Source organism: Sciurus vulgaris (genome assembly GCF_902686455.1).
Source record: "Sciurus vulgaris genome assembly, chromosome: 2".
Taxonomy (NCBI): Eukaryota; Metazoa; Chordata; class Mammalia; order Rodentia; family Sciuridae; genus Sciurus; species Sciurus vulgaris.
Genome location: NC_136462.1, coordinates 50,905,257 through 50,924,240, shown reverse-complemented (window position 1 = coordinate 50,924,240; position 18,984 = coordinate 50,905,257). Strand labels below are relative to the sequence as shown.

The following is an 18,984-nucleotide window of genomic DNA, read 5'->3' as shown; positions in this document are numbered from 1 at the left end:
AGAAAAGTCAATGATTACAAATGATGATAAATTCTATGAGGGAAATTAACAGAGTGAAGTAAGAGAAGATGAGAGGAAACTACTCAAGTGTTCTGGGAAGCATTATCCATGGAAAATTTACCATGGAATGATTTACTGCAATAAGATTGACATTTGAGAGTTAAAATATGTTTTATATCTGAATCTTTTCATTTCATATTTGGGCAATGTTTCAATGAAGACATGAAATCAAGCAGGCAGTTGGGTTTTCAAGCCATTTTGTATTCTTTTTTTCCCCCACATAATGGCAATATATGTACATATTAATTTTTAAAAACATGTAAAATTAGAGAAACTTTTAAAATACAAATTTACATCTTTGGTGATCATAGCAAATTAAATAGTCGAGTGCTTAAAATATGATCCCAATTTTTCAAAATAACATGCAAGTTAGTATGTTTTATATATATCATACATATGCATGTATATATTTATTTGTTCTAATTAGTTATACAGAACAGTAGAATGCATTCTGACATACATAAATGGAGCATAACTTCTCATTTTTCTGGTTGTACATGATGTAGAATTACACCAGTCATGTGACATATATGCACATAGGGTAATAATGTCTGATTCATTCCACTGTCCTTCCCACATCCACCCTCACTTCTATTGAGAAGATTTTCACTACAGTGAGTAGGCAGATGAACATCCTCTGGGTAAGCTGTTCATTCCATGGGTGGAACGTTGTTTGTGCTGTTCACAAACATTTCCTTCCAGGGACAGGTAGGATTATACTTCACTGCCCTTTTAAATTTAGGCATGGCCAAATGATTTGCTTTGGCCAGGGAGATGTGAATAGAACTGATGTGGATCTTTTCTGGGATTAAGCTTTAAGGCCTATTGTGCAATTCCCTTAGCTCTCTTTTCACCACTGGGGTCGTGGAAACTCACAATGAGATGAAGGCTTTGTCAGTCTGGCCCCTGAGCCATGTTCCTAGCAGAGCTCTCTGCCAACCTACTTTGGATCTGCAGTGTGAATGAGCTAGAAACCTGTTGTGCCAGGCCCCTGGGGTTCTGGAGTTATTTGGTTTATTCTCATTCAGCACATGAATATCAGAATTGGGTCACTTTATAAGATCAAGATAAACCAGTTCCTTCTGGGAGCTACCACTTCCCCCCACATTCCCACAAGTGTCCAAGCACACAGCTGTGGCCATGTGAAGACGCCACACACTGCTGCCCTCTGGGTCTACAAAGCTGTCACAGAGCAGCTTCAGCTCATCTCTGTTATAGCTCCTCTTGCCTGTGGACGGAGTCTTGGAACTGAGCTCCTGACGTGGCTCACCTCTCTTTTGACTTTGGACCAACTATCTTCTTTTTGCTTTTTAATGGACAGCCCTTCCTAGTGATTCATCTCCCCTCTCCCAGACCCTCCCAGACAAGTACTCCTCTTGCTGAGTCCCAGGAGTCTTCTAAGGTTCCGTGGTTTGGTCTTGTCTCCCTGGACCAGCAAAGGATCTGGGATATACCTTTTTCTTTTGTATCAACAGTGGCAAAGCTGACTTCACCAATTTCCTCTTAATCTAACTTGTTTACTTCTCCCTTGCCATTCTTACTAGCCACTTCTTAAGGCTTTAGCAGTAAGTTTACTTACATCTGGAGAGTTGGAATATTCCTGTGTAAATAGGTATCCAGCACTCTGTTGGCACTTAATATGGGAAAATTTAAAAAAATAAAATACGTACTTCTTGAGCACAAAATGTTACCTTTTTAGAGAAAGAACTCATTGTATGTGAAATAATGTGTGCCTTTTTTTCAGCATTATATATGTATCAGTAAATTCTATGAAATGTGGTTTAGACAATTGAAAAATTGGGCAGCAGTTGATTAGGTTCAAACTACAGAGCACCTACTTTATTGAGAAGGGAAATAACCCTGATGAGGTCTTGGAAAGATGGCAGCATCCTTTTTCTCGTCTTCTGGGAAGTGAAAGAACAATAGTTCAGGGGCAAGGGGCTGGGGGAAGCCACTGATTACATTTCAGAAGAAATGTGAAAATAGAACATTTTTGTTTCATTGGGTAACAGATTAACCTCCCGAGTCCACATGTGGATGTAGGTAAATAAGTATTTGGTAAAGTTATTTTCTAGGGTTTCTGTAAGAATTATCACCAGAATAAGTGAAAAATGGCAAATGTGGCAAAATCAATCACTTAAATTCCCTTCTTTGACCAGCATGGAAGGAGTGGAGAGAATCTTAAAGCCAGAGAGACTGTGGGAATTATAGGCTGCATGTCACTTTGCCTCAGCGGAGGGCAGAGGCCCCCATTTTTGTCAACCTCCTGTCTGTACCCAAACACATTCCAGAAAATGGCCTCACTTTGCAGGATGTGTCCCTTTTGGTATATCCTTCTCTTCAGGAGTCCCACGGCAGCACATGCTAAAATGTCTCCCTGTAATAATGTTGTCTATAACAGTGTTCCAAAAAGGAATTCCTGTTTCTTCTTCTTATAAGTGTAAGAGTAGGCATGTGTTGTGTTGCTCTTTAGCAACAATCAATAAAACTTATGGGAAAAGAAAGGATCTCCAAAAACAGGAAGGAAAAGTGAGAAGGAGCAGCTGTCCTCTCACTCCTAGCCTTTCTGAGCCATCCGTTCAGCTGTAGATTTCTCCAGGACTACTCCCTTGCCTAGCCCTGCTCTACTCACTCCCAGGAGAACAAAAGGTCAGCGTTTTCTGTGAGCATGTGGTGTGTTTGGACTTGGCAGGACTAGCTTTCATACAAAACAGCTGAAATACAGGATCCGGTCTATGGTCTTCACCCCTAGGGCGCTCTGTATCTGTGTCAGCTTGGGTAGCATTTGCCCCCAGCCCTTCCCTCCTTTTCTTTTCCAAGCTTATGTCCTTTGCCCTTGTTGGCACCAAACAGTGCAGCCCAGGCTTTTGAGCACTGGATATGACTTTGGGTGAGTTGGATGCTGCTACCCAATCTCATTTCCTGACCAGGTCTTGGCTCTTGACCAATTATCTGAGCCCTTGGAATCTCCACTTGAACTCCTCAGTTCTCTATCCTCCATCACCTCGATCTGCTCTTCAGTGGCTAGGCCAGAATACCTGAGGATTCCCAGGGCTGACCTTGCACACTGCAGGATTCTCTGCTTTGTCCAATCTCTGTATCTCATGTGCCCATTCATCTTCCATTCCTTCACTTGGTAACTGGCCAAATGCACTACCTCACTTCACTCCTTGAAGGCACAAGTCCTATGCCTTCACCTTCTGGCAACTACCTTGCTGTTTTCTGGATGCTCACTGGCCCCTCATCTGTAGTATGCCCCAAACTCACTCTCTTTTCTGATTGCCATGTTCCATTTAATCACCATCCTCTTTAAGGTCTCAGGACCTGCTACAGATTCCTTTCCCTAGGGGGTGTCCCCTGTCCCTCCTCCTTCAACCACATTCTATGCATAGTCATCACCTCATTTTCCTTTCAGTCTCAGTGTAATGTCTGATCCCTTACTAGGTATAAGCTCCATCGGAAGCATTTCGGCACTGAATACTGAGTGTAGTGGCTGCACACAGCGAGAGCGTCATGATGGTGTATTGGATGAGTGTTGGATTTTCCTCCCACCCTAGACCCTGAACTTCAGAGTCATGTTGACTTTCTCCTCTATCTTGCTGTCCAAATCCAGTCTCAAGTCTGTTAACACTCTTGCTCAAATAAGACCTCTGTTTCTGGATTATTAAAATAACTTCCCAAGAGGTATCCTGATTTATCTATTGTCTCTGCCGTCATTGCTCCTCAGTGACTTCTCTTGAATTATTTGCCATGATTTTTGTTTCATAGTAAAACACCTTCTACTTTCCTTGTACCTTAGCCTGGAATTTAAGATGTCTCAATGTTGTTTTTATCCTTTCCCCCCTGTCTTCTGTCAGGTCAAGCTGCATCTCAGCCTTACCATTCTGTTCACATCATCTCCATGTGCCTGTGCCCTGTATCCTTCACCTATACTCACCTCTATCTTCTCCATTCTACCTGCAAGGTCCTCTCCCCAGTATGAGCTGGAATTGGATACTGCTCCCTCAAAATTCTCTGATTTTTGTTGATATTACTAGTATCACATTACTTTCTACCTTGTACGATTATTGTTTATATGCAAAATGTTTTAAAGTGGATTGCAAACTCCTCTACATATGGGACTAAATATGTATGTGTAGTTAAGTATATATGTGTATATGTGTGTATGCACACACACATGTATGTGTGTTTGTATATACATATGCATACACATATGCATATGTATGTATATACACACACACACACATATGCATATGTATGTTACTTAGGGTCTACAAAATTTGATTTCAATAGATATTTGCTGAATAAATGCACAGGGGTAACTGATTTGTAATGGAAGTAAGCAGTACCAAGTAAGACAAGAGATGCTAGGTACATTGGCAGTGTGGGAGTGGAACAACTGAGCCCAGAGTTTAGGATCACTGTAGCTCCCCCATCAGAGAGGGCTCAGTTACTGAGGAGAACTTTCCCTTGAACTTCAAGACTTCTGTATTACCATCCTCTTTGAACATTGAACTGGTAATGAGGATCTGGCTTCAAGGCTGTTATGGATGGGGTTTGACACCCAGCTTTGTGTCCTCTTGCTTCATTTCACAGTCTTAGAGCTGACAGAACAAAATTTCATAGACTGAAATGACCACAGGAAAATTGAATCTGGACTCCAATTAGCTTACTGGAGTATGGAACAACTGATAATTACCAATTTTTATTTAAATTTTTTTTCTCTCTTCACACACTGGAGTCTAAGTTTCTAGTCAAATAATAAAATATGATTTTTTGTTGAGTTAGGAAAGTTAGAGTAGTTGCTTTCTGAGACCTGGCAGGTATATTGTTTTTTCCCTTGAGGCTCAGGATCCTGTATTAGCAGAGCTTATAGCAGGATGGAAAAATGGGTTTATCTCAGAGCTAGTTCCAGTTGGGTAGTAGAGGCTCCCTAGAGTATCTACCATCTTGTAGCCGAGTATCATTAAAAGAGAATTGAGCACATGTGTTCTTTTGTTTGGTCAACACATGGTTAATGAGCACTTTAGTATATTCCAGACCCCTTGCTGATCACTGGGGATATGAAACCAAAGGAGAAAGGAACTATTTGACTTCACGCAGCTCACAGACATTTGAGGAAAGCAGACAAATTGTGAGTGTGTGAAGAGTCTTACAGGAAGAAGCAAATAGGTCTCTTGGAATACCTGATTGCAAAGAAAGGGTAAACTTAACCCCAGGCAGTGGCAATTATTATTATCCCCATTTTACATACACAGAAATTGAGACAGGAAACCAGCTTGTTGAGGGTCATGTGTTGTAACTAGTAGAATTAGAATTCTCAACCAAGATAGTTTTACTTTGAAGCTCCTGATCCTCTGTTCTTATTGGGTTTTGCTACTCTATATCAGACATGACCATAAACTAGAATAGAATGATATGTCATTTAGCTTGTGCTGTCTCACAAGGGGTGATTGTGTATTTTCAGGAACTTTGCAAGTTTTTCTGTGTTGTGCTAAGCTTGACATCAGCCATGGTGGGAATATCTACGAAATAGAAATTGGCATTCTCTATAAATCAAACATTTTTCTTTTCCAAAGAGCTAGTTATTAAACATCTACCAGCATACCACTGAATGTGCAATGCTACCACATTCTTTAAAAATTCATAAAATCAAGTTTTTAAAAAGAATTCAGTCCAGCAGATCTGAACTGTTAGTGGCATGGGAATCATTTGGGGAAGGTAGGATTTGTTAAAACGGATTTGGGTTCAGGAGGTGTGATGGTTAATCTTGATCATCAACCTGATTGGATTGAGAGGTATCTAGGAAATTAGTAAAGCTCACTTCTAGATGTGTCTGTGATCGTGTTTACAAAGATGATTGGCTTGTGCGTCAGGGACCTGAGAGGGAAAGACCTACCTGAATGTGGGTGGCAGTATCCAATAGACAGGGGATCCAGAAGGAGCACAAAGTGGAAGGAGACAGCACTGGGGCAAGTGAGTTCTGGATGGGCACTGGGCAATTCTGTGCCTTGCTGAGGAAAACCAACTAAACTTGGGCAAAGGAGATCCTAAGAAGCTGAGAGGCTAAATGTCATCATGTGCATTCTCTGTGCAAATTAGCCAGGAGGAGCCCAAGAAAAACCACCCAGATGCTTCAGTCAACTTCTCAGAGTCTTCTAAGAAGTGCTCAGACAGGAGGAAGACAAGATCCATTAAGAGAAAGGAAAATTTGAAGACAGTGGAGGCGGACAAGGCCTGTTATGAGAGAGAAGTGAAAACCTATATCCCTCCTAAAGGGGAAACCTATATCCCTCCTAAAGGGGAAACCTATATCCCTCCTAAAGGGGAAACAAAACAAAGTTCAAGGATCCCAACATATTCCAAGAGACCTCTGTTGAACTTCTTGTTCTGTTCTGAGTATTGCTCAAAAATCAAAGGAGAACATTCCAGCCTTTCCATTGGTAATGTTGCAAAGAAACTGGGAGAGATGTGGAATAACATTGCTGCAGATGACAGGCAGCCTTACAAAAAGAAAGCTGCTGAGCTGAAGAAAACTGTGAAAAGGATATTGCTGCCTCCTGAGCTGAAGGAAAACCTGATGCGGTGAACAAAGGAGTTGTCAAGGCTGAAAAAAGCAAGAAAAAGAAGGAAGATGAGGAAGGTGAAGAGCAGGAGGAGGAAGTTGAAGAAGATGATGAAGAAGATGATAATGAATAAATTGGTTCTAGTGCAGTTTTTTGTTTTGTTTTGTTTGGTCTATAAAGCATTTAACCCTTCTGTGTACAACTCACTACTTTTAAAGAAAAAAAAAAAAAGGAATGTAAGACTGTGTAAGATTTGTTTTTAAACTGTACAGTTTTCTTTCTTTCTTTCTTTCTTTCTTTCTTTCTTTCTTTCTTTCTTTCTTTCTTTCTTTCTTTCTTTCTTTCTTTCTTTTTCTTTCTTTCTTTCTTGTTTTGTATAGTTAACACACTCTCTAATGTGTCTTTAGATAGCCCTGTGTCCTGGTGGCATTTTCAATAACCATTAACCTTACCTGGTACAGTAGGGGGGTTGTAAATTGGCATGAACATTTAAAGCAGGTTCTTTTTAGTGCACAGCACAAATTAGCTATATACGGAGACAGTAGCTTTTTACTTTCAGTTGCCTCTGACACAGCTTATATGAAATAATTGTTCTGTTAACTGAATACCACTCTGCAATTGCAAAAAACATTTTTTTTAAAGAGTGGAAGGAGAAGAAGCCCACCAGTGCCCACAAACTCACTTCTCCCTCAGTGGGTGTGATTTTTGCTGTTGCCATCACTGGTGAACATCAGACTCCAGCTTCTTCAGTCTTGGAAGGTGGACCCACATCAGTGACTGTTCAGGAGCTTCCAGACTCAGCCTTGAAGTGGGACTGCATCATTTGTCCCTCTTATTCTGAGACTCCAGTTTCTTGGACTGAGTGCTTCCTGGTTTCTCTGGCTCTTCAGCTTGCAGATGGTCACTGTGGGACCATTCAGCCTCTAATGTGAGCTAATTTAATAAATTTGCTTTTGATAACTATGTGTCTATAATTATACCCATATATTTATCTCTATATATATATGCCTATACATACATATGTGTATGTGTGTGTATAATATTTGTATATTTCCTATTGGTTCTTTTCCTCTAGAGAACACTAATACAGGAGGTTGGGAAAGAGAAAAGAAATTTTCATTTCCAAAAAAGATCCAAAAGGAAATGGGAACCACTACTACAGAACACACTCAAACTTTTTAAATGATTTTTTTTTTCTTCCTTCTCTTCCTCCTCCTCCTCCTCCTCCTTCTCCTTTTCCTTCTTTTAACGTTAAAGGTGCCATGTGAACTCCCTGTCAGAGGTTTCAAACCCTGGTCACCCATTAGATTTACCATGGGAACCAATAAAAATATGAGGAATTGGTAATATGTGCCCAATTGTATTTCAGAATTGATATGGATAAGTAACTCTGTGACTTCTGATGACCCTCTCTTGGTTTTGAACTTGAATGCTTATTGCATTTGTCTATCTCTATTGGATACATGGGGCAGATAACTTGGCTCCTTAGTTTATAAGTTTTCAAATCAAAACAAACTGTATTTGAAGAATCATACCTGAGTAGACTCATTTTTTACCTGGGCAAGATTTAGAAGGTGAGATTCTGGATTTTCAGTCTGAGTCTATTGCTGTAACGAGATGAAGTTCTTGGGGATTGTGGGAAGGGGTGAGTGTATTTTGCATATGGAAGTAATACAGAAAATTGGTGAATAGAAGATGAACTGTAGCAGATTAAAGTGGTCACAAATTCTTTGATACCTCTAACCCCTGGAAGGTGGGATTTATTTCCCCTCCTTGTGGGCCTGGAAGCCTGATAGCATTGACCAATAGTGAAGGCAGCAGCAATGCTGGGTCAGAAGGGACCTAATCTTTAAAAGGAGGGGCAGGGCTGGGGATGTATCTCAGTGGTAGAGTACCTGCCTACCTGGGTTCAACCCCAAGCACTGTTAAATAAATTAAAGGAGTGGTATTTTCTACCTTACTCTTGAGCTACCATGTGAAAAATTTGCCATAGAAGAAGACTATGCAAATATTCCCTGAGAAGACATGACGAGAAGAAGAGACCAGGCGAGTCCAGACTTCCATTTGCTCCTATAAAGGCAAAAATCATATGAGGGAAGCCATATTGGATTCTCCAAACCAGTTCAGTTGCCAGCTAAATACCACTGAGTGATTCCGATTGATACTGCCTGGAGGGCTACATGGTTACTCCTGCTCAAATTCCTGTCTCTCACAATGGTAAAATCTGTAAAAGACCTTTGTTGTCAGCTACTAAGTTTTTTTGGTGGTGTGTTACATAGCAATGGATTAGCAGAACCCTTCCATAAGTGAGTGCAATGTGCAGCCTCACTGCATCATTCACCTGGGTACCATGAAGATTTTTTTTCCCCTAACCTTTTATCCACATATTACCCAATCATTCTGTTCATTTCCCACCTAAGTAAACTATTTTTACTTGGCAAAAGATATCTCATGCATTTAGAAGAAAGAATCCATTACCTCCATTTAGCATTCAATAAAATGTTGAAGACTTTTAATGAGATCAAGTAGTAGATAAAGAGTCAGGAAAATTTAACGTTAGCCTCAGATTTGACATCAGTACCCCCATAACTTTGAGCAAGTCATTTGTCTTCTCCTGGTCTTGTTTTTGACACTTACACAATGAGGAAGTTAGACTACTTTGTCTATAAGTTCCCTTTCACTTGTGGGATTTTGTGACCACCAGTGTAATGATATGTCAAGTGGTAACTACCAGTGGGGAGGGTTTATTTTCACAGAAAACACACAGCTCATCAATCTCCTCTTGATCACCAGTGACTCAGTCCAGATTCATATTCACCACCCAGGGGTGAAAAGTTTTGTTTCTACATCACTAGTAACTTCCTCAGGTGCTTAGCTTCCTGAGTATGCGTGCCTATTTCAAATGCACATAGCTCAAGAAGAAAGGGAAAAAAAAACAAAAAAAAACAACAACAAAGTTCAACATCCATTCTTTTATTCCATAAAATTCTATGAAGGCTTTGTGTTCAGTGTGATTATGCTGGGCAAAGGGTGCTTCGTGCCATGGGCTGTTCCGGTGGAATGAGAGATAGAGTAATGAAATTCATGACATGTAAGTTTGGATTTACAATTCGGCAACAAATCTGTCTGTGAGTCTTTCAGAATTTATCCACCTCGCCTTAGTGACATGTCAAAAGCAGAAAGAAAGCATTCTTTGTGTGGAAAACTGAAATATGTACCATCCTAGGACTGTAAATATAGTTGGTCACTTCCTGAAGCTCCAGTTAATCCCACTGACCTTTCCCAAAATGTTTTTTTCTGGCCTCCATTAATAGCAGAGGACCTAACCCACTGCTGTTAACAATGCACTTTACAGTTCTTGAAAGCTGGAAAATAGTAGCTCCATGTAATCAGAACTGTTTTTTTCAAATTCTTTTATTTTCAAAATTCAGATATAACCTTGCGTAGAAGTTCAGATATTCCTGGTAGTTAAAAGTCAATGTCAAACTCTTAACATGCCCCAGAGGATCATTAAAAAAAAAATCCTGCTTCTTCCCCTCATCAATCAGACCAAACGCATTCTCCAGCAAGAATATTTTCTCTCATCCTTCGCTCAGTGCAAAAAGCAGCAGTACAAAATATGAACTTCTTGATGTGTGCTACCCTTGGATGGCAGCTGGTAGAATGCAACATTGCCATTTGTATTCAAGGGACCTTTTATTCCCAGCTGCATGAGCCAAACCACAGGGCTTGCAAGAATGCTTGGGATGCTTCCTGTGGACTTAGGACACAAAGAAACTGTGGTGTGGCTCTGAAATAGGAACCAGTAGAGAGAGAAGAGCTGAAAGGGACATTTATTATGTTAGAAAAGGCATTGGTATTCATGCTTGCAGTGAGTGTATATGTGGAAGAAAGCATGTGTGTATTTATGAGGATATGTATATGCTGACTTTGGTTTCTTTATTTGAAACAATTGAAGTTATTGTTTTCAACATATAACCTAGAAGAGTGTCAGAATGTCTTGGTGGGCACTGAGCCATCATACCTGTGGTTGGCCAAGTTGAATGAGAGAATCACAGAATTAGAGAAGAAGCCTGTGTTTTTCCTATTAATGGTTAAGCCATTGCCCCTGATAAAATTTTGAAAAGTTTGCAAATAGGAAACTGGTCACTCGAGCTGGAATTCCTTCCAAAATAAACTCCTTATTTCACTAAATATTGAGCAATTTTGGTATGCCAGGGAGTTCCAACAGAAGTTGTTTTCCATGAAACATTCAAAACTGATATGTTTCTAACTCATCCCATCTGCCCTATAAAGGCCTTGGAAAGTCACCAGTAATATCACCTGGTATAGCAAGTGAAAGATTTGAAACATTTTTGTGTATGTCTAAGTCAGGGGATCACCACACACACCAAAGAGCTTTTGAGATGATTAACCAAGACTGTGGTGAAAAAGGAGCTTGAGTTTATAGTTCATGGTCCTTATTTGGAGCATCATGGATTTAAGTGTACAGAAATATAGTGATAGTACAAACAAGACCTTGAAGGTTATCTGACATCAGTGATAGACTCCCCTTAGTTACTCTTTTCCAAATTATAGATGCACTAATGAGCATTGTAGGGCAAGGGGGACCCCAATGTATAGGTCAATTGTTCTTAGTCTCATAAGTAACAAATAGAGAGGTTCTATGAAAGAATGATTTGTAGGTGTCAGGCTGGGGTTCTTGGTCGTGTGAGATCTCTCATGTGGAGAGGAAGCCCAGCTTTTATAGGTGCCCACTGCACCTTATTTAGTATAAGCCTTACTTAGGCTTATACTGCTTTGCTTTTCTTCCAGCCTTGGAGACTATAAACAAAGGAAGATATTTCATTTTTTAGTATGATAATGGTGCTAAATTAAACAACAATCTCTTAGAAAATCAAAAAAAGACAATATGTGTCAGAAAATGTTGAGATTAAGAAACAGTAATGACTTGTTCAGACAATCCATTTCTTACTGACGTAGCATTGAAAAAAAGACAGTGGTAGAAATGCTCTCTTTGCTGAAGGTTTAACCTCAATGGATCAAATCCAGCTCCATTTCTGACCTGACCACATACACGTAATTGATGCTTAAGTGCGGATCCCCAGGCAGTGCTTGTAATTTACAAGATTGATTTTTTTTTTCCTCCAAAGAGCTGTTAAATGTGATTCATTCAAATGAAACTCAGGAAAAGTCCCTTTTCCTTTTGCAAACAGAGAAGTAGAAGAATTCACAATGATCTGGAACACAAAATCATCAGTCATGGGGTCGTTTGGCTCTGACCTTTGTCAAATGGGGAGTTGAATGACTTTTCCCAGCATGAGACATGAGGACTAAAAACTGAAACTCAAATGTTAAGATACTCAGAGCTCATGTTAATTGTTAACTTCATGATTTCTACATCAAACACAGCGCTTACTCTTAAGCATCTGCAAAAATTATTTTTATTGACACAGGAAACCTAAAAATAACCATGACCTTGGACTCTCTGATGACACAGCCTGGTCAGGACACCAATGAACCTGCAGGATCGAGGTCATAGACAGCGCTGCAAAGAATAGAATTCTGTTTGCCCAGCATGCTGGTTGTGTGGATAGGGCTGAGAAAGCATGCAAGTCTAAGGTCACCAGGTCTGGAGCTCGGTTTGGAGGGTTAGGTCCAAACAACCTTGGAGCCAGATCTAAAAGTCTTTTGGCCATTTCTGTTTCTGGATTCTGCATTCATGAATAGATAATTTAATTTACAATAATGACATTAAAAATGACCCTTAAACGTATGAAAGTTTTTCAGACTCATATTTAGAGGGAAACAAAGCAATGCTGAGAGACCATTTCTTGCTTATTGGATTTGATAAAGTAACTTTTAGAACATATTCTGCTGGTAAAGGTGTATGTGAATGAAATAAACAAATGAAGTTTCACATATCTTGCTGGTAGGAAATTAAACTGACCCAAACTTTTGGGAATGAAATCAATACCTTTTAAAGTTATATCTGCATTTACTGTTTGACCCAGCAATTCCATTTTAGAAATCCAACCTAAAATACACTCCCAATGATAGAAAAATACATGTGCACACAATTATTCATGGAAGCAATATTTATAGTTGCAAAATATTGGAGAGAGTCTAAATGTCTGTAGCACTCTATAAAAAAAAAAGAACAAAAGGCTGGGTACTGATTTTCTAAGATATTCTTAAGTGAAAAAAAAAACAATGTACAAAGAATATTCCACATAAGAAAGCATAGAATATTAAAAGCATATACCTATATCTGTTCATTTGTTTATAAGTAATACAGACAGAATAAACCAGGAAGGAGTGTTATTGGTTACCTACAAGGGGTGGAAGAAAGCAGGGTGGAAAGATTGGGGAATGAGCACAGAGAAGAAAAGATTTGGTGTGAATATACCACTCTGTGTGGATCTGACTCAATGAGATCTAAACCTTCCATGAGAATGTTTCACATAGTTTTCTGCTTACCAATAATTAATTAAATTCAAAGAGGATGCTAAGAGAACCTGAAATAGAACACAATAGTAAGAAAAGAGCTAACCTAAATAACATCAGAAAACAGTATGTTGACTGTCTACTGAAGGCCAATGTACAAAAAACTGCAAAAAATACCGTGTATAAATAACATTGGAAAACAGTATGTTGACTGTCTGCTGAAGGCCAATGTACAAAAAACTGCAAAAAATACCTGTGTACAAATGTTAAAATATAGTTGGTAAATGTGTTTCCCATGGGGATGTGGTTCAGCAATTCTGAAACTACTTTATGTGTCTACTAGGATTGAGTAGATAAAAACATTGTGAATAATGAGAACCATATTTCTCAAGTAGAAGATAGAAGTTACAGATAAGGAAGAGGGAGGAAGCCAGAATGAAATCAGTGGTGTTAGAATAGAAACCAGGATAACTAGTGATTTTTGTTATATGAATGGGCTAAAGAAGTAAGTACAGATATGTGTATTCATGTGTAACATGCGTGCACATATTTCCTATACCTGTCATCATAGTAGTGATGAGCACGCCTAGAACATGAATATTTGTTCCTAAACACTATTCTTCAATAAAAGGAACCAGAGTTCCTTGTAGAATTGGTTGACTCCAGGTCTGAGCCAGAGAAAATATAAGCTTGGTCTCGAATATCCTATGGTGCCAGAAAGTAAGAAAGTACTCAAAAACTGATGGACACGTGTTGAAAAGATACAAAAGATTTGAAAAGGCTCAGCATGGTGAAAACTGGAACAATTTGAGCAACAACAAAAGATGGTAATAAAGGATCATACTACCTAGAACAAAAGAAAAACTGTAAGTCTCAATAGATATTATTGAAAGAATACTTAAGAAAATGAAAAAAAAAAAAACCCACAAGTCTTTTAGTAGGATTCCAGTTAACAAATGTAATTAACAAAAGAAATGATGGAAATAAAAATTACTCTTCATCAAAGAGCAAACTGTTCAGGCAACAACACTCATTGGGCACTAAAATTAATTGGTAAAATAGAAAGAATATTGATAATTTTAGTCTCAAATTTTCTCTCAAATATTACACAGGGAGAATGCAATGTCTTCATAGTGGAAAAACCTAGCAGACACTACCTTTATCAAATCATCCAAGTTAACATTACCAGCAATAAAGCATGTGGATATTGCATTATCCCTTGACACTAAGAGTAAAAATAACTTCCAGAGTATTCTTGCAAAAAAAAAAAAAAAAAAGTATAATTGTGAGAAATAATCAGAAAAACCAAAACTGTGGGACTTTCTAAAAAATAACTATCAGAAGTGTCAAAGCATGAAGCAAAAAATGACTAGGACTTGTCACAGATTAGAGACGTAGGAGATATTACAATTAAATGCAATATGGAATCCTGAATCAGGAAAAAAAAAAAAAAAGACATTATTGGAAAAAATGGAAAATTTGTAGTAGGGTCTATAGATTAGTTAATAGTGTCTTATTATTGTTAATACTCAGGTTTGCATAATTGTACTATGGTTGTGTCAGACGTTAGGGAAACTGGGTGAAGGATACTTGGAATCTCTGGATTTTCTTCACAACTTTGCTTTAAGTCTAAAATTATTTCAAAACAAAAAATATTTAAAAACTGGTAAACAGGAGTGAAGGGAGACACAAATAAGCATTTGCTTTTTATTAAAAACTTTAATAGACCACATCTTATTTTTTACAACTTAAGAAGTTAAAAACTGCATATCATCATGTTTAACCAAACCCATGTTCAAAACTACTTATACTAAGAGACTATGCCTTAAAAATGACCCTAAGAGTTCAACTAATTTTTCCTCACCTGATGAAACACAGCTAGAAATAAGAAATAAGCCAAAATGACACTATAGACATATGTCTCAAATTCTGTGCACACAAGTCTCTATACTGGACTCCAAGGAGATGCCCTCAATCATTACTCAGAGCCTATTCATTCTTTGTTCCTACATGGCTCTGTTAAGGTTGGCTCTAGTTTTCTTGCTGATAATAAATGAGAAGAGAATAGCACTGCATCAGATCACTGCAGAGGCAGGTCCACAGTGAGCGACCCCTGCGCTGTGTGCGCCAGGTCTTAAGGTTTTGTAAAACTGCAGAGGTGAACTATTTTAATCCCAACTGGCTCAGACTGCTGGTGCCACTGTGACTTGCCCTCCAGTACACATCACCTCATGTCAGATGGCATGTGGATATGGCATGTGGTAAGGCTGCAGACATTTTTGGAGATCCTGTTAAGTAGAGGTTGATTAGGGTTTATTGGGATGTATTTATGTATTTTATAGTCACTGCTGGGTATTATTAAGTCATTTCTCCCCTAGCCAGAGTGGGATTGTCTGCCAGAAATGTCCTCCCTGTCCAGTTTGGTATCTTATTTCATATTTTTAATTTTGTACTCTTTCTTAAAGAGCACCTTTCACCCCAAAACCACCACTTGCCGAAGCTTCAGGCCCCTAAAATTTTGAATCCACCCTTGGGATTATACTAATATTTGAGGGTAGAGACAGTTAGAAATGTTATAACAAGGAACTAGGCAGAAAATAAACCCTCTTAGTTAATGTAAACAAAAGATCAAAAAGCTTAAGTGCTCTGGAGCTATTTAGTGTATGGATTAGGATCCAGAAAACTTCAAGAGATCCTAAAGCCCATTGCATGGGAGCATATATGATAATTGCTTCTAGTACTAATGACTGTGAGTCATGAAGAAATGCTTGAACTATTGAATTTACTGTTACAAATAAGCAGAAGAATGTAGTTTGCTTTAGGAAGATTTTTAAAAGTTTAAAAATGTTGGTGCTTCCATATCTTAATCTTCAATGATCCAGAAAACATAACTAAGAACAATTAATTATCCAAGGGTATAGATGACAGGGGTTACACTCTAATCAGGTTAATTAAAGCTGGAATTGTGAGTTCTGATCTTCAATCAAAAAATAAGTGTGCTGGACCAATCAGTTGAATCAGATCTTCCTTGACCATAACCTGATTTCTTCCTATACCTTTTTTTTTCTTCTTTTTTTGGCACATTTCTCAGTAAACTGTTATCAGTGGGGCAGACCACTCTCAGAAAAATGCTGTAGAACTAAGATTTTTTGTTGAGCCAGAATGGTATCAAAGATGAGCCATAGGTCATAGAACCAAGTATATAGAATTGCACCTTTTAAACAGAGAAAGGATCACCAATATTTATTGAGTATAATTGGTTAAGCACTATGCAAAACATCACTTCATATTGTAACACATCTGATTTAACCAGCATAATAATTTCAATAAAGTAGGTATCTACTCATCTTGTTTTTCATATGAAGAAAGTAAGGTCCAGAAAGGTTAAGTAATTTGTCTAAGGTTTGCTAACTTCTCAACCCTGGCACTATTAATATTTTGAGCTGTACAGTCCTTTGTTGTAGGGGATGTCTGTGTGATTTAGATGTTTAGAGTATCTTTAGCCTCTACCAACATGATTCTAGTTGTGACAACCCACACCTAGTTGTGACAACCAAAAATATCTGCAGGTATTGCTGGTGTCCTCTGGGGGAGATCTTCTTTGGTTGTTAAACTTGCACACCAATAGGAGTGGATTCACTGCTGCAGACCCAACATCCAGTCCTGCTCCTTTTGCCCAAAGGATTCCTTTGTGCCTTTTTCAGAAATCTTTGTATTCTCAGTATCTGGCTGGCCTCGCTCCACAGCCAGGAGCAATACACAGGGGGCACTTTGGGCCCTGCCCATATTCCTAGATCCTGACACTCAGTCACTGGGTCACTTCTTTTGGATAATTCCTCTTTGTATCCCATCAAAGATCTGTAGAGATTCTTGTCTATTCTTCTGTCTCCCTCAGGTCCCATTTTCACCCTACTTGAAATCCATTCCTTAGAGACTGAGGTTTGGAGTTATGACTTTCTCCTAGTTTCAAGCAAGATGGTGGGGTTTTTATTTTACTATTTTCCATTCCTCTTAAATTTTATGTGGCTTTAAGAAAGGGAGTTGAACCAATATACCTCTATGCTGTGATCTGCACGCAGAGACCCTGATCCGTTTTTTACTTCCTATGTCACAACATTCAGAAAGAGACAGACAGGGAGAGAATAAGTGTCTAAATGCATGTCAATGCCCTTTGAGCTTTGGCATTATGCACCCCTCCTCCTACATTGATGGTGGGATGAAGCTAAGAATGGATATAGAGCTCCATGAGGTGGCACACACCTGTAATCCCACTGGCTCAGGAGGCTGAGGCAGGAGGATTGTGAATTCAAAGCCAGCCTCAGCAAGACCCTAAGCAACTTAGTAAGACCTTGTCTCTAAATAAAATACAAAAAAGGAGCTGGGGATGTGGCTCAGTGTTTAAGCATCCTTAGGTTCAATCTCCAGTACCAAAAAAAAGAAAAAAAAAAAAATAGAATATATATAGAGCTCTTCTTAGAAGTGTAAAATTTCAGAAAAAAATGCATTAAAAATCTTGTGGGAATAACATAACATAATGAAATAAAATTGTCTTGAAAGTTGTCATAACTCTACAGTGATATCAAATGTGCTTGATAATTATATAGTACTTAATGACATAATTAATCTCTTCTACCTCTATCCTTTCAGATGAATTCAGAGACATGCTCTATTTGAGCACCTGAAGAGTCAAGGTTCTCAAGGCCCCACCCTAGGCTGGCTCGTTGTTCTCTATTTGTGTGAGTGCTCACAACTTCTACCATCAGACAGCCCGCTGGGTGCCACAGGTCCCTGTGTAAGGCCCTTTTATAATCAGCTTGTTCCATGAAGTGCATTAAATGCTTCTTGTACATTTAATATCTTTAAATCATTTGTGGCTGGTGGTGACTTTAACAATTTTGATATTAGCAGAAAGTGCTTAGTGGATTCTGAAGGTGGAGAGGGATATTGATCTGGGTTGGGGGTCCCTTTCTCCCCTACCCTCCTCTCTGATGTCCTTTCTTTCCCTTTCTGATCTTCCTTTCCTCTTCTTTCTTCTCCTTTTACCTCATTTCCTTTTTTTTACTCCTTTCATATTCAGTCCTCTCTCTCTCTCTCTCTCTCTCTCTCTCTCTCTCTCTCACACACACACACACACACACACACACACACACTCCTTTCTTTTTCAAAGCCCTGACAAGGGCTTGAGAAATAATCATTGTGGTTACTGCCCAGTACAGTGCTAGTTGAACGAGACCTCCAGAGGAAGCCAACCTCTTCCAACACCCAGCTCTTCCACACAACAGACTAACCGGCCTTGCAAGTGTTTCTGCCTTGGATTTCACCCTGACAAGCTCCTAGAAAGCCTCCCCCTTTGTTTGCCTTTAGTTTTACTATCTTCTAATTGTTAAATCTTTATCTCTTACCGCCCCCTACCCCTGTGGAATGTTATAAGGGCCTCAAGGGCAAGGACTATGCCTTTTACCTTTATATTATTCCAGAGATTGCTTAGAAAATATTTGTTGACATATTTGACATGTTGACTTTCCCAGGTCACCTAACTTCCATGGCTTATAACTAGACATTGCTGATCGCTTCTCTCCTCTGAGGCAGCCTTCTTCAGGATAACTATATGCCAGATCTCTTTAGTATGAAACATTCGGAAACTTTATGCTCCGCCTCAGAAGAACAGTGAGAAAATCAACAAAGTAATGCATAGTTCATCAAGAAACAATGGAGTAGCAAAATAGGTGAATTTACCAGCTTCTGGCCCGTGCTCTGATCCTCTCTGAGCTGAAGGAAACCGGCTTCTCCACCTTTAAGGAGGAGGTGAAGGCAAAGCATGGGGAGAGCCGACAGGAATTCAACCTGAAGGCCATCATCTCTGGAAGACTTTGCCCACTTCTCTCTACCCTGGCCCAGGACACATCCAGCT

At 39.1% G+C, this 18,984-nt stretch overlaps 1 long non-coding RNA gene across 1 annotated transcript in view; it reads left to right on the top strand.

Moving 5' to 3' along the window:
• Nucleotides 1-17,999, top strand: part of LOC306650047 — a 162,604-nt gene extending 144,605 nt beyond the window's left edge. The window contains exons 6-7 of the long non-coding RNA XR_013760793.1: nucleotides 7,269-7,554; nucleotides 17,721-17,999. This is a non-coding gene — a long non-coding RNA (uncharacterized lncRNA). The remainder of the gene's footprint in view (nucleotides 1-7,268; nucleotides 7,555-17,720) is intronic.
• Nucleotides 18,000-18,984: the final 985 nt, after the last annotated feature.